The sequence below is a fragment of the Heterodontus francisci genome, chromosome 14 (assembly GCF_036365525.1).
Source record: "Heterodontus francisci isolate sHetFra1 chromosome 14, sHetFra1.hap1, whole genome shotgun sequence".
Taxonomy (NCBI): Eukaryota; Metazoa; Chordata; class Chondrichthyes; order Heterodontiformes; family Heterodontidae; genus Heterodontus; species Heterodontus francisci.
The window spans coordinates 5606877-5619464 of NC_090384.1; positions in this window are offsets into that span (position 1 = coordinate 5606877).

The following is a 12588-nucleotide window of genomic DNA, read 5'->3' on the forward strand; positions in this document are numbered from 1 at the left end:
CAGTCCTTGTCTCTCAGGGAGATATCTGTACACTGAGTGGTGTCTCTCAGTCCCTCTCTCTCAGGGAGATATCTGTACGCTGACTGGTGTCTCTCAGTCCCTGTCTCTCAGGGAGATATCTGTACACTGAGTGGTGTCTCTCAGTCCCTCTCTCTCAGGGAGATATCTGTACACTGACTGGTGTCTCTCAACCCTCTCTCTCAGGGAGGTATCTGTACACTGAGTGGTGTCTCTCAGTCCCTGTCTCTCAGGGAGATATCTGTACACAGACTGGTGTCTCTCAGTCCCTGTCTCTCAGGGAGCTTTATGTACACTGAGTGGTGTCTCTCAGGGAGATATCTGTACACTGAGTGGTGTCTCTCAGTCCCTCTCTCTCAGGGAGATATCTGTGCACTGAGTGGTGTCTCACAGTCCCTCTCTCTCAGGGAGATATCTGTACACTGACTGGTGTCTCTCAGTCCCTGTCTCTCAGGGTGATATCTGTACACTGAGTGGTGTCTCTCAGACCCCTCTCTCAGGGAGATATCTGTACTCTGACTGGTGTCTCTCAGTCCCTGTCTCTCAGGGAGATATCTGTACACTAAGTGGTGTCTCTCAGTCCCTGTCTCTCAGGGAGATATATGTACACTGAGTGGTGTCTCTCAGTCCCTCTCTCTCAGGGAGATATCTGTACACTGACTGGTGTCTCAGTCCCTCTCTCTCAGGGAGATATCTGTACACTGAGTGGTCTCTCACAGCCCCTGTCTCTCAGGGAGATATCTGTACACGCACTGGTGTCTCTCAGTCCCTGTCTCTCAGGGAGGTATCTGTACACTGAGTGGTGTCTCTCAGTCCCTCTCTCTCAGGGAGATATCTGTACACTGACTGGTGTCTCTCAGTCCCTGTCTCTCAGGGAGATATCTGTACGCTGACTGGTGTCTCTCAGTCCCTCTCTCTCAGGGAGATATCTGTACACTGACTGGTGTCTCTCAGTCCCTGTCTGTCAGGGAGATATCTATACACTGAGTGGTGTCTCTCAGTCCCTCTCTCTCAGGGAGATATCTGTACACTGACTGGTGTCTCACAGTCCATCTCTCTCAGGGAGATATCTGTACGCTGACTAGTGTCTCTCAGTCCCTCTCTCTCAGTGAGATATCTGTACACTGAGTGGTGTCTCTCAGTCCCTCTCTCTCAGGGAGATATCTGTACACTGACTGGTGTCTCTCAGTCACTTTCTCTCAGGGAGATATATGTACACTGACTGGTGTCTCTCAGACCCTCTCTCAGGGAGGTATCTGTACACTGAGTGGTGTCTCTCAGTCCCTGTCTCTCAGAGAGATATATGTACACTGACTGGTGTCTCTCAGTCCTTGTCTCTCAGGGAGATATCTGTACACTGAGTGGTGTCTCTCAGTCCCTCTCTCTCAGGGAGATATCTGTACACTGAGTGGTGTCTCTCAGTTCCTGTCTCTCAGGGAGATATCTGTACACTGAATGGTGTCTCTCAGTCCCTCTCTCTCAGGGAGATATCTGTACGCTGACTGGTGTCTCTCAGTCCCTGTCTCTCAGGGAGATATCTGTACACTGAGTGGTGTCTCTCAGTCCCTCTCTCTCAGGGAGATATCTGTACACTGACTGGTGTCTCTCAGTCCCTCTCTCTCAGGGAGGTATCTGTACACTGAGTGGTGTCTCTCAGTCCCTGTCACTCAGGGAGATATCTGTACACAGACTGGTGTCTCTCAGTCCCTGTCTCTCAGGGAGCTTTATGTACACTGAGTGGTGTCTCTCAGGGAGATATCTGTACACTGAGTGGTGTCTCTCAGTCCCTCTCTCTCAGGGAGATATCTGTGCACTGAGTTGTGTCTCACAGTCCCTCTCTCTCAGGGAGATATCTGTACACTGACTGGTGTCTCTTAGTCCCTCTCTCTCAGGGAGATATCTGTACACTGACTGGTGTCTCTCAGTCCCTCTCTCTCAGGGAGATATCTGTACACTGAGTGGTCTCTCACAGCCCCTGTCTCTCAGGGAGATATCTGTACACGCACTGGTGTCTCTCAGCCCCTGTCTCTCAGGGAGGTATCTGTACACTGACTGGTGTCTCTCAGTCCCTGTCTCTCAGGGAGATATCTGTACACTGACTGGTGTCTCTCAGTCCCTGTCTCTCAGGGAGATATCTGTACGCTGACTGGTGTCTCTCAGTCCCTGTCTCTCAGGGAGATATCTGTACACTGAGTGGTGTCTCTCAGTCCCTCTCTCTCTTTGAGATATCTGTACACTGACTGGTGTCTCTCAGTCCCTCTCTCTCAGGGAGGTATCTGTACACTGAGTGGTGTCTCTCAGTCCCTGTCTCTCAGGGAGATATATGTACACTGACTGGTGTCTCTCAGTCCCTGTCTCTCAGGGAGATATCTGCACACTGAGTGGTGTCTCTCAGTCCCTCTCTCTCAGGGAGATATCTGTACAATGAGTGGTGTCTCTCAGTCCCTGTCTCTCAGGGAGATATCTGTACAGTGAGTGGTGTCTCTCAGTCCCTCTCTCTCAGGGAGATATCGGTACACTGACTGGTGTCTCTCAGTCCCTGTCTCTCAGGGAGCTTTATGTACACTGAGTGGTGTCTCTCAGGGAGATATCTGTACACTGAGTGGTGTCTCTCAGTCCCTCTCTCTCAGGGAGATAACTGTACACTGACTGGTGTCTCTCAGCCCCTCTCTCTCAGGGAGATATCTGTGCACTGAGTGGTGTCTCACAGTCCCTCTCTCTCAGGGAGATATCTGTACACTGACTGGTGTCTCTCAGTCCCTGTCTCTCAGGGAGATATCTGTACACTGAGTGGTGTCTCTCAGTCCCTCTCTCTCAGGGAGATATCTGTACTCTGACTGGTGTCTCTCAGTCCCTGTCTCTGAGGGAGATATCTGTACACTGAGTGGTGTCTCTCAGTTGCTCTCTCTCAGGGAGATATCTGTACACTGACTGGTGTCTCTCAGTCCCTCTCTCTCAGGGAGATATCTGTACACTGAGTGGTGTCTCTCAGTTCCTGTCTCTCAGGGAGATATCTGTACACTGAATGGTGTCTCTCAGTCCCTCTCTCTCAGGGAGATATCTGTACGCTGACTGGTGTCTCTCAGTCCCTGTCTCTCAGGGAGATATCTGTCCACTGAGTGGTGTCTCTCAGTCCCTCTCTCTCAGGGAGATATCTGTACACTGACTGGTGTCTCTCAGTCCCTCTCTCTCAGGGAGGTATCTGTACACTGAGTGGTGTCTCTCAGTCCCTGTCTCTCAGGGAGATATCTGTACACAGACTGGTGTCTCTCAGTCCCTGTCTCTCAGGGAGCTTTATGTACACTGAGTGGTGTCTCTCAGGGAGATATCTGTACACTGAGTGGTGTCTCTCAGTCCCTCTCTCTCAGGGAGATATCTGTGCACTGAGTGGTGTCTCACAGTCCCTCTCTCTCAGGGAGATATCTGTACACTGACTGGTGTCTCTCAGTCCCTGTCTCTCAGGGTGATATCTGTACACTGAGTGGTGTCTCTCAGTCCCTCTCTCTCAGGGAGATATCTGTACTCTGACTGGTGTCTCTCAGTCCCTGTCTCTCAGGGAGATATCTGTACACTGAGTGGTGTCTCTCAGTCCCTGTCTCTCAGGGAGATATCTGTACACTGAGTGGTCTCTCACAGCCCCTGTCTCTCAGGGAGATACAAAGAACAAAGAACAAAGATAATTACAGCACAGGAACAGGCCCTTCGGCCCTCCAAGCCTGCGCCGATCCAGATCCTCTCTCTAAACATGTCGCCTATTTTCTAAGGTTCTGTATCTCTTTTCTTCCTGCCCATTCATGTATCTGTCTAGATACATCTTAAAAGACTCCATCGTGCCCGCATCTACCACCTCCGCTGGCAATGCGTTCCAGGTGCCCACCACCCTCTGCGTAAAGAACTTTCCACGCATATCCCCCCTAAACTTTTCCCCTTTCACTTTGAACTCGTGTCCTCTAGTAATTGAAACACGCACTCTGGGAAAAAGCCTCTTGCTATCCACCCTGTCTATACCTCTCATGATTTTGTACACCTCAATCAGGTCCCCCCTCAACCTCCGTCTTTCTAATGAAAATAATCCTAATCTGCTCAACCTCTCTTCATAGCTAGCGCCCTCCATACCAGGCAACATCCTGGTGAACCTCCTCTGCACCCTCTCCAAAGCATCCACATCCTTTTGATAATGTGGCGACCAGAACTGTACGCAGTATTCCAAATGTGGCCGAACCAAAGTCCTATACAACTGTAACATGACCTGCCAACTCTTGTACTCAATGCCCCGTCCGATGAAGGAAAGCATGCCGTATGCCTTCTTGACCACTCTATTTACCTGCGTTGCCACCTTCAGGGAACAGTGGACCTGAACACCCAAATCTCTCTGGACATCAATTTTCCCCAGGACTTTTCCATTTACTGTATAGTTCACTCTTGAATTGGATCTTCCAAAATGCATCACCTCGCATTTGCCCTGATTGAACTCCATCTGCCATTTCTCTGCCCAACTCTCCAATCTATCTATATTCTGCTGTATTCTCTGACAGTCCCCTTCACTATCTGCTACTCCACCAATCTTAGTGTCGTCTGCAAATTTGCTAATCAGTCCACCTATACTTTCCTCCAAATCATTAATGTATATCACAAACAACAGTGGTCCCAGCACGGATCCCTGTGGAACACCACTGGTCACACGTCTCCATTTTGAGAAACTCCCTTCTACTGCTACTCTCTGTCTCCTGTTGCCCAGCCAGTTCTTTATCCATCTAGCTAGTACACCTTGGACCCCAAGCGCCTTCACTTTCTCCATCAGCCTGCCCTGGGGAACTTTATCAAACGCCTTACTGAAGTCCATGTATATGACATCGACAGCCCTTCCCTCATCAATCAACTTTGTCACTTCCTCAAAGAATTCTATTAAGTTGGTAAGACATGACCTTCCCTGCACAAAACCATGTTGCCTATCACTGATGAGCCCATTTTCTTCCAAATGGGAATAGATCCTATCCCTCAGTATCTTCTCCAGCAGCTTCCCTACCACTGACGTCAGGCTCACCGGTCTATAATTACCTGGATTATCCCTGCTACCCTTCTTAAACAAGGGGACAACATTAGCAATTCTCCAGTCCTCCGGGACCTCACCCGTGTTTAAGGATGCTGCAAAGATATCTGTTAAGGCCCCAGCTATTTCCTCTCTCGCTTCCCTCAGTAACCTGGGATAGATCCCATCCGGACCTGGGGACTTGTCCACCTTAATGCCCTTTAGAATACCCAACACTTCCTCCCTCCTTATGCCGACTTGACCTAGAGTAATCAAACATCTGTTCCTAACCTCAACATCCGTCATGTCCCTCTCCTCGGTGAATACCGATGCAAAGTACTCGTTTAGAATCTCACCCATTTTCTCTGAGTCCAAGCATAACATTCCTCCTTTGTCCTTTAGTGGGCCAATCCTTTCTCTAGTTACCCTCTTTCTCCTTATATATGAATAAAAGGCTTTGGGATTTTCCTTAACCCTGTTTGCTAAAGATATTTCATGACCCCTTTTAGCCCTCTTAATTCCTCGTTTCAGATTGGTCCTACATTCCCGATATTCTTTCAAAGCTTCGTCTTTCATCAGCCGCCTAGACCTTATGTATGCTTCCTTTTTCCTCTTAGCTAGTCTCACAATTTCACCTGTCATCCATGGTTCCCTAATCTTGCCATTTCTATCCCTCATTTTCACAGGAACATGTCTCTCCTGCACGCTAATCAACCTCTCTTTAAAAGCCTCCCACATATCACACGTGGATTTACCTTCAAACAGCTGCTCCCAATCTACATTTCCCAGCTCCTGCCGAATTTTGGTGTAGTTGGCCTTCCCCCAATTTAGCACTCTCCCTTTTGGACCACTCTCGTCTTTGTCCATGAGTATTTTAAAGCTTACGGAATTGTGATCACTATTCCCAAAGTAGTCCCCTACTGAAACTTCAACAACCTGGCCGGGCTCATTCCCCAACACCAGGTCCAGTATGGCCCCTTCCCGAGTTGGACTATTTACATACTGCTCTAGAAAACCCTCCTGGATGCTCCTTACAAATTCTGCTCCATCTGGACCTCTAACACTAAGCGAATCCCAGTCAATGTTGGGAAAATTAAAATCTCCTATCACCACCACCCTGTTGCTCCTACATCATCCCATAATCTGTTTACATATTTGTACCTCTATCTCACGCTCGCTGTTGGGAGGCCTGTAGTGCAGCCCCAACATTGTTAACGCACCCTTCCTATTTCTGAGTTCTGTCCATATTGCCTCACTGCTCGAGTCCTCCATAGTGCCCTCCTTCAGCACAGCTGTGATATCCTCTTTGACCAGTAATGCAACTCCTCCACCCCTTTTACCTCCCTCTCTATCCCGCCTGAAGCATCGATATCCTGGGATATTCAGTTGCCAATCATGCCCTTCCCTCAACCAAGTCTCAGTAATAGCAATAACATCATACTCCCAGGTACTAATCCAAGCCCTAAGTTCATCTGCCTTACCGACTACACTTCTTGCATTAAAACAAATGCACCTCAGACCACCAGTCCCTTTATATTCATCATCTGCTCCCTGCCTGCTCTTCCCCTTAGTCACACTGACTTCATTATCTAGTTCCTTACAGGCTTTTGTTACTACCTCCTTACTGTCAACTGACCTCAATTGGTTCCCATCCCCCTGCCACATTAGTTTAAACCCTCCCCAACAGCGTTAGCAAAAGCACCTCCAAGGACATTGGTTCCAGTCCGGCCCAGGTGTAGACCGTCCAATTTGTAATAGTCCCACCTCCCCCAGAACCGGTCCCAATGTCCCAAAAATCTGAACCCCTCCTTCCTGCACCATCTCTCAAGCCACGCATTCATCCTGACTATTCTTTCATTTTTACTCTGACTATCACGTGGCACTGGTAGTAATCCTGAGATTACTACCTTTGAGGTCCTACTTTTTAACTTGGCTCCTAACTCCCTAAACTCTGCATGTAGGACCTCATCACGTTTTTTACCTATATCATTAGTGCCTATGTGCACAATGACAACTGGCTGTTCACCCTCCCCCTTTAGAATGTTCTGCAGCCGATCTGAGACGTCCCTGACCCGTGCACCTGGGAGGCAACATACCATTCGGGAGCCTCGTTTTCGACCACAGAGATATCTGTACACGCACTGGTGTCTCTCAGTCCCTGTCTCTCAGGGAGGTATCTGTACGCTGACTGGTGTCTCTCAGTCCCTCTCTCTCAGGGAGATATCTGTACACTGACTGGTGTCTCACAGTCCATCTCTCTCAGGGAGACATCTGTACGCTGACTGGTGTCTCTCAGTCCTTGTCTCTCAGGGAGCTTTATGTACACTGAGTGGTGTCTCTCAGTCCCTGTCTCTCAGGGAGATATCTGTACCCTGACTGGTGTCTCTCAGTCCCTGTCTCTCAGGGAGATATCTGTACGCTGACTGGTGTCTCTCAGTCCCTCTCTCTCAGGGAGATATCTGTACACTGACTGGTGTCTCACAGTCCATCTCTCTCAGGGAGACATCTGTACGCTGACTGGTGTCTCTCAGTCCTTGTCTCTCAGGGAGCTTTATGTACACTGAGTGGTGTCTCTCAGTCCTTCTCTCTCAGGGAGATATCTGTACACTGACTGGTGTCACTCAGTCCCTGTCTCTCAGGGAGATATCTGTACACTGAGTGGTGTCTCACAGTCCCTCTCTCTCAGGGAGATATCTGTACACTGACTGGTGTCTCTCAGTCCCTGTCTCTCAGGGAGATATCTGTACACTGAGTGGTGTCTCTCAGTCCCTCTCTCTCAGGGAGATATCTGTACACTGACTGGTGTCTCTCAGTCCCTGTCTCTCAGGGAGATATCTATACACTGAGTGGTGTCTCTCAGTCCCTGTCTCTCAGGGAGATATCTGTACACTGACTGGTGTCTCTCAGTCCCTCTCTCTCAGGGAGATATCTGTACGCTGACTAGTGTCTCTCAGTCCCTCTCTCTCAGGGAGATATCTGTACACTGAGTGGTGTCTCTCAGTCCCTCTCTCTCAGGGAGATATCTGTACACTGACTGGTGTCTCTCAGTCCCTTTCTCTCAGGGAGATATCTGTACACAGACTGGTGTCTCTCAGTCCCTGTCTCTCAGGGAGCTTTATGTACACTGAGTGGTGTCTCTCAGGGAGATATCTGTACACTGACTGGTGTCTCTCAGTCCCTCTCTCTCAGGGAGATATCTGTACACTGAGTGGTCTCTCACAGCCCCTGTCTCTCAGGGAGATATCTGTACACGCACTGGTGTCTCTCAGTCCCTGTCTCTCAGGGAGGTATCTGTACACTGAGTGGTGTCTCTCAGTCCCTGTCTCTCAGGGAGATATCTGTACTCTGACTGGTGTCTCTCAGTCCCTGTCTCTCAGGGAGATATCTGTACACTGAGTGGTGTCTCTCAGTACCTGTCTCTCAGGGAGATATATGTACACTGACTGGTGTCTCTCTGTCCCTGTCTGTCAGGGAGATATCTATACACTGAGTGGTGTCTCTCAGTCCCTGTCTCTCAGGGAGATATCTGTACACTGAGTGGTGTCTCTCAGTCCCTGTCTCTCAGGGAGATATATGTACACTGACTGGTGTCTCTCAGTCCCTCTCTCTCAGGGAGATATCTGTACACTGACTGGTGTTTCTCAGTCCCTCTCTCTCAGGGAGATATCTGTACACTGAGTGGTCTCTCACAGCCCCTGTCTCTCAGGGAGATATCTGTACACGCACTGGTGTCTCTCAGTCCCTGTCTCTCAGGGAGGTATCTGTACAATGAGTGGTGTCTCTCAGTCCCTGTCTCTCAGGGAGATATCTGTACTCTGACTGGTGTCTCTCAGTCCCTGTCTCTCAGGGAGATATCTGTACACTGAGTGGTGTCTCTCAGTCCCTCTCTCTCAGGGAGATATCTGTACACTGACTGGTGTCTCTCAGTCCCTCTCTCTCAGGGAGGTATCTGTACACTGAGTGGTGTCTCTCAGTCCCTGTCTCTCAGGGAGATATCGGTACACTGACTGGTGTCTCAGTCCCTGTCTCTCAGGGAGCTTTATGTACACTGAGTGGTGTCTCTCAGGGAGATATCTGTACACTGAGAGGTGTCTCTCAGTCCCTCTCTCTCAGGGAGATATCTGTGCACTGAGTGGTGTCTCACAGTCCCTCTCTCTCAGGGAGATATCTGTACACTGACTGGTGTCTCTCAGTCCCTGTCTCTCAGGGAGATATCTGTACACTGAGTGGTGTCTCTCAGTCCCTCTCTCTCAGGGAGATATCTGTACTCTGACTGGTGTCTCTCAGTCCCTGTCTCTGAGGGAGATATCTGTACACTGAGTGGTGTCTCTCAGTTGCTCTCTCTCAGGGAGATATCTGTACACTGACTGGTGTCTCTCAGTCCCTCTCTCTCAGGGAGATATCTGTACACTGAGTGGTGTCTCTCAGTCCCTCTCTCTCAGGGAGATATCTGTGCACTGAGTGGTGTCTCACAGTCCCTCTCTCTCAGGGAGATATCTGTACACTGAGTGGTGTCTCTCAGTCCCTGTCTCTCAGGGAGATATCTGTACACTGAGTGGTGTCTCTCAGTCCCTGTCTCTCAGGGAGATATCTGTACACTGACTGGTGTCTCTCAGTCCCTCTCTCTCAGGGAGATATCTGTACACTGAGTTGTCTCTCACAGCCCCTGTCTCTCAGGGAGATATCTGTACACGCACTGGTGTCTCTCAGTCCCTGTCTCTCAGGGAGGTATCTGTACACTGAGTGGTGTCTCTCAGTCCCTGTCTCTCAGGGAGATATCTGTACACTGACTGGTGTCTCTCAGTCGCTCTCTCTCTTTGAGATATCTGTACACTGACTGGTGTCTCTCAGTCCCTCTCTCTCAGGGAGGTATCGGTACACTGAGTGGTGTCTCTCAGTCCCTCTCTCTCAGGGAGGTATCTGTACACTGAGTGGTGTCTCTCAGTCCCTGTCTCTCAGGGAGATATCTGTACACAGACTGGTGTCTCTCAGTCCCTGTCTCTCAGGGAGGTTCATGTACACTGAGTGGTGTCTCTCAGGGAGATATCTGTACACTGAGTGGTGTCTCTCAGTCCCTCTCTCTCAGGGAGATATCTGTGCACTGAGTGGTGTCTCACAGTCCCTCTCTCTCAGGGAGATATCTGTACACTGACTGGTGTCTCTCAGTCCCTGTCTCTCAGGGTGATATCTGTACACTGAGTGGTGTCTCTTAGTCCCTCTCTCTCAGGGAGATATCTGTACTCTGACTGGTGTCTCTCAGTCCCTGTCTCTCAGGGAGATATCTGTACACTGAGTGGTGTCTCTCAGTCCCTGTCTCTCAGGGAGATATTTGTACACTGACTGGTGTCTCTCTGTCCCTCTCTCTCAGGGAGGTATCTGTACACTGAGTGGTGTCTCTCAGTCCCTGTCTCTCAGGGAGATATCTGTACACTGAGTGGTGTCTCTCAGTCCCCGTCTCTCAGGGAGATATATGTACACTGACTGACTGGTGTCTCTCAGTCCCTGTCTCTCAGGGAGATATCTGTACACTGAGTGGTGTCTCTCAGTCCCTCTCTCTCAGGGAGATATCTGTACACTGAGTGGTGCCTCTCAGTCCCTGTCTCTCAGGGAGATATATGTACACTGACTGGTGTCTCTCAGTCCCTGTCTCTCAGGGAGATATCTGTACACTGAGTGGTGTCTCTCAGTCCCTCTCTCTCTTTGAGATATCTGTACACTGACAGGTGTCTCTCAGTCCCTCTATCTCAGGGAGGTATCTGTACACTGACTGGTGTCTCTCAGTCCCTCTCTCTCTTTGAGATATCTGTACACTGACTGGTGTCTCTCAGTCCCTCTCTCTCAGGGAGGTATCTGTACACTGAGTGGTGTCTCTCAGTCCCTGTCTCTCAGGGAGATATATGTACACTGACTGGTGTCTCTCAGTCCCTCTCTCTCAGGGAGATATCTGTACACTGACTGGTGTCTCTCAGTCCCTCTCTCTCAGGGAGATATCTGTACAATGAGTGGTGTATCTCAGTCCCTGTCTCTCAGGGAGATATCTGTACACTGAGTGGTGTCTCTCAGGGAGATATCTGTACACTGAGTGGTGTCTCTCAGTCCCTCTCTCTCAGGGAGATATCTGTACACTGACTGGTGTCTCTCAGCCCCTCTCTCTCAGGGAGATATCTGTGCACTGAGTGGTGTCTCACAGTCCCTCTCTCTCAGGGAGATATCTGTACACTGACTGTTGTCTCTCAGTCCCTGTCTCTCAGGGAGATATCTGTACACTGAGTGGTGTCTCTCAGTCCCTCTCTCTCAGGGAGATATCTGTACTCTGACTGGTGTCTCTCAGTCCCTGTCTCTGAGGGAGATATCTGTACACTGACTGGTGTCTCTCAGTTGCTCTCTCTCAGGGAGATATCTGTACACTGACTGGTGTCTCTCAGTCCCTCTCTCTCAGGGAGATATCTGTACACTGAGTGGTGTCTCTCAGTCCCTCTCTCTCAGGGAGATATCTGTACACTGAGTGGTGTCTCTCAGTCCCTGTCTCTCAGGGAGATATATGTACACTGACTGGTGTCTCTCAGTCCCTCTCTCTCAGGGAGATATCTGTACACTGACTGGTGTCTCTCAGTCCCTCCCTCTCAGGGAGATATCTGTGCACTGAGTGGTGTCTCACAGTCCCTCTCTCTCAGGGAGATATCTGTACACTGACTGGTGTCTCTCAGTCCCTGTCTCTCAGGGTGATATCTGTACACGGAGTGGTGTCTCTCAGTCCCTCTCTCTCAGGGAGATATCTGTACTCTGACTGGTGTCTCTCAGTCCCTGTCTCTCAGGGAGATATCTGTACACTGAGTGGTGTCTCTCAGTCCCTGTCTCTCAGGGAGATATATGTACACTGACTGGTGTCTCTCAGTCCCTCTCTCTCAGGGAGATATCTGTACACTGACTGGTGTCTCTCAGTCCCTCTCTCTCAGGGAGATATCTGTACACTGAGTGGTCTCTCACAGCCCCTGTCTCTCAGGGAGATATCTGTACACGCACTGGTGTCTCTCAGCCCCTGTCTCTCAGGGAGGTATCTGTACACTGAGTGGTGTCTCTCAGTCCCTGTCTCTCAGGGAGATATCTGTACACTGACTGGTGTCTCTCAGTCCCTGTCTCTCAGGGAGATATCTGTACGCTGACTGGTGTCTCTCAGTCCCTGTCTCTCAGGGAGATATCTGTACACTGATTGGTGTCTCTCAGTCCCTCTCTCTCTTTGAGATATCTGTACACTGACTGGTGTCTCTCAGTCCCTCTCTCTCAGGGAGGTATCTGTACACTGAGTGGTGTCTCTCAGTCCCTGTCTCTCAGGGAGATATATGTACACTGACTGGTGTCTCTCAGTCCCTGTCTCTCAGGGAGATATCTGCACACTGAGTGGTGTCTCTCAGTCCCTGTCTCTCAGGGAGATATCTGTACAATGAGTGGTGTCTCTCAGTCCCTGTCTCTCAGGGAGATATCTGTACAGTGAGTGGTGTCTCTCAGTCCCTCTCTCTCAGGGAGATATCTGTACAATGAGT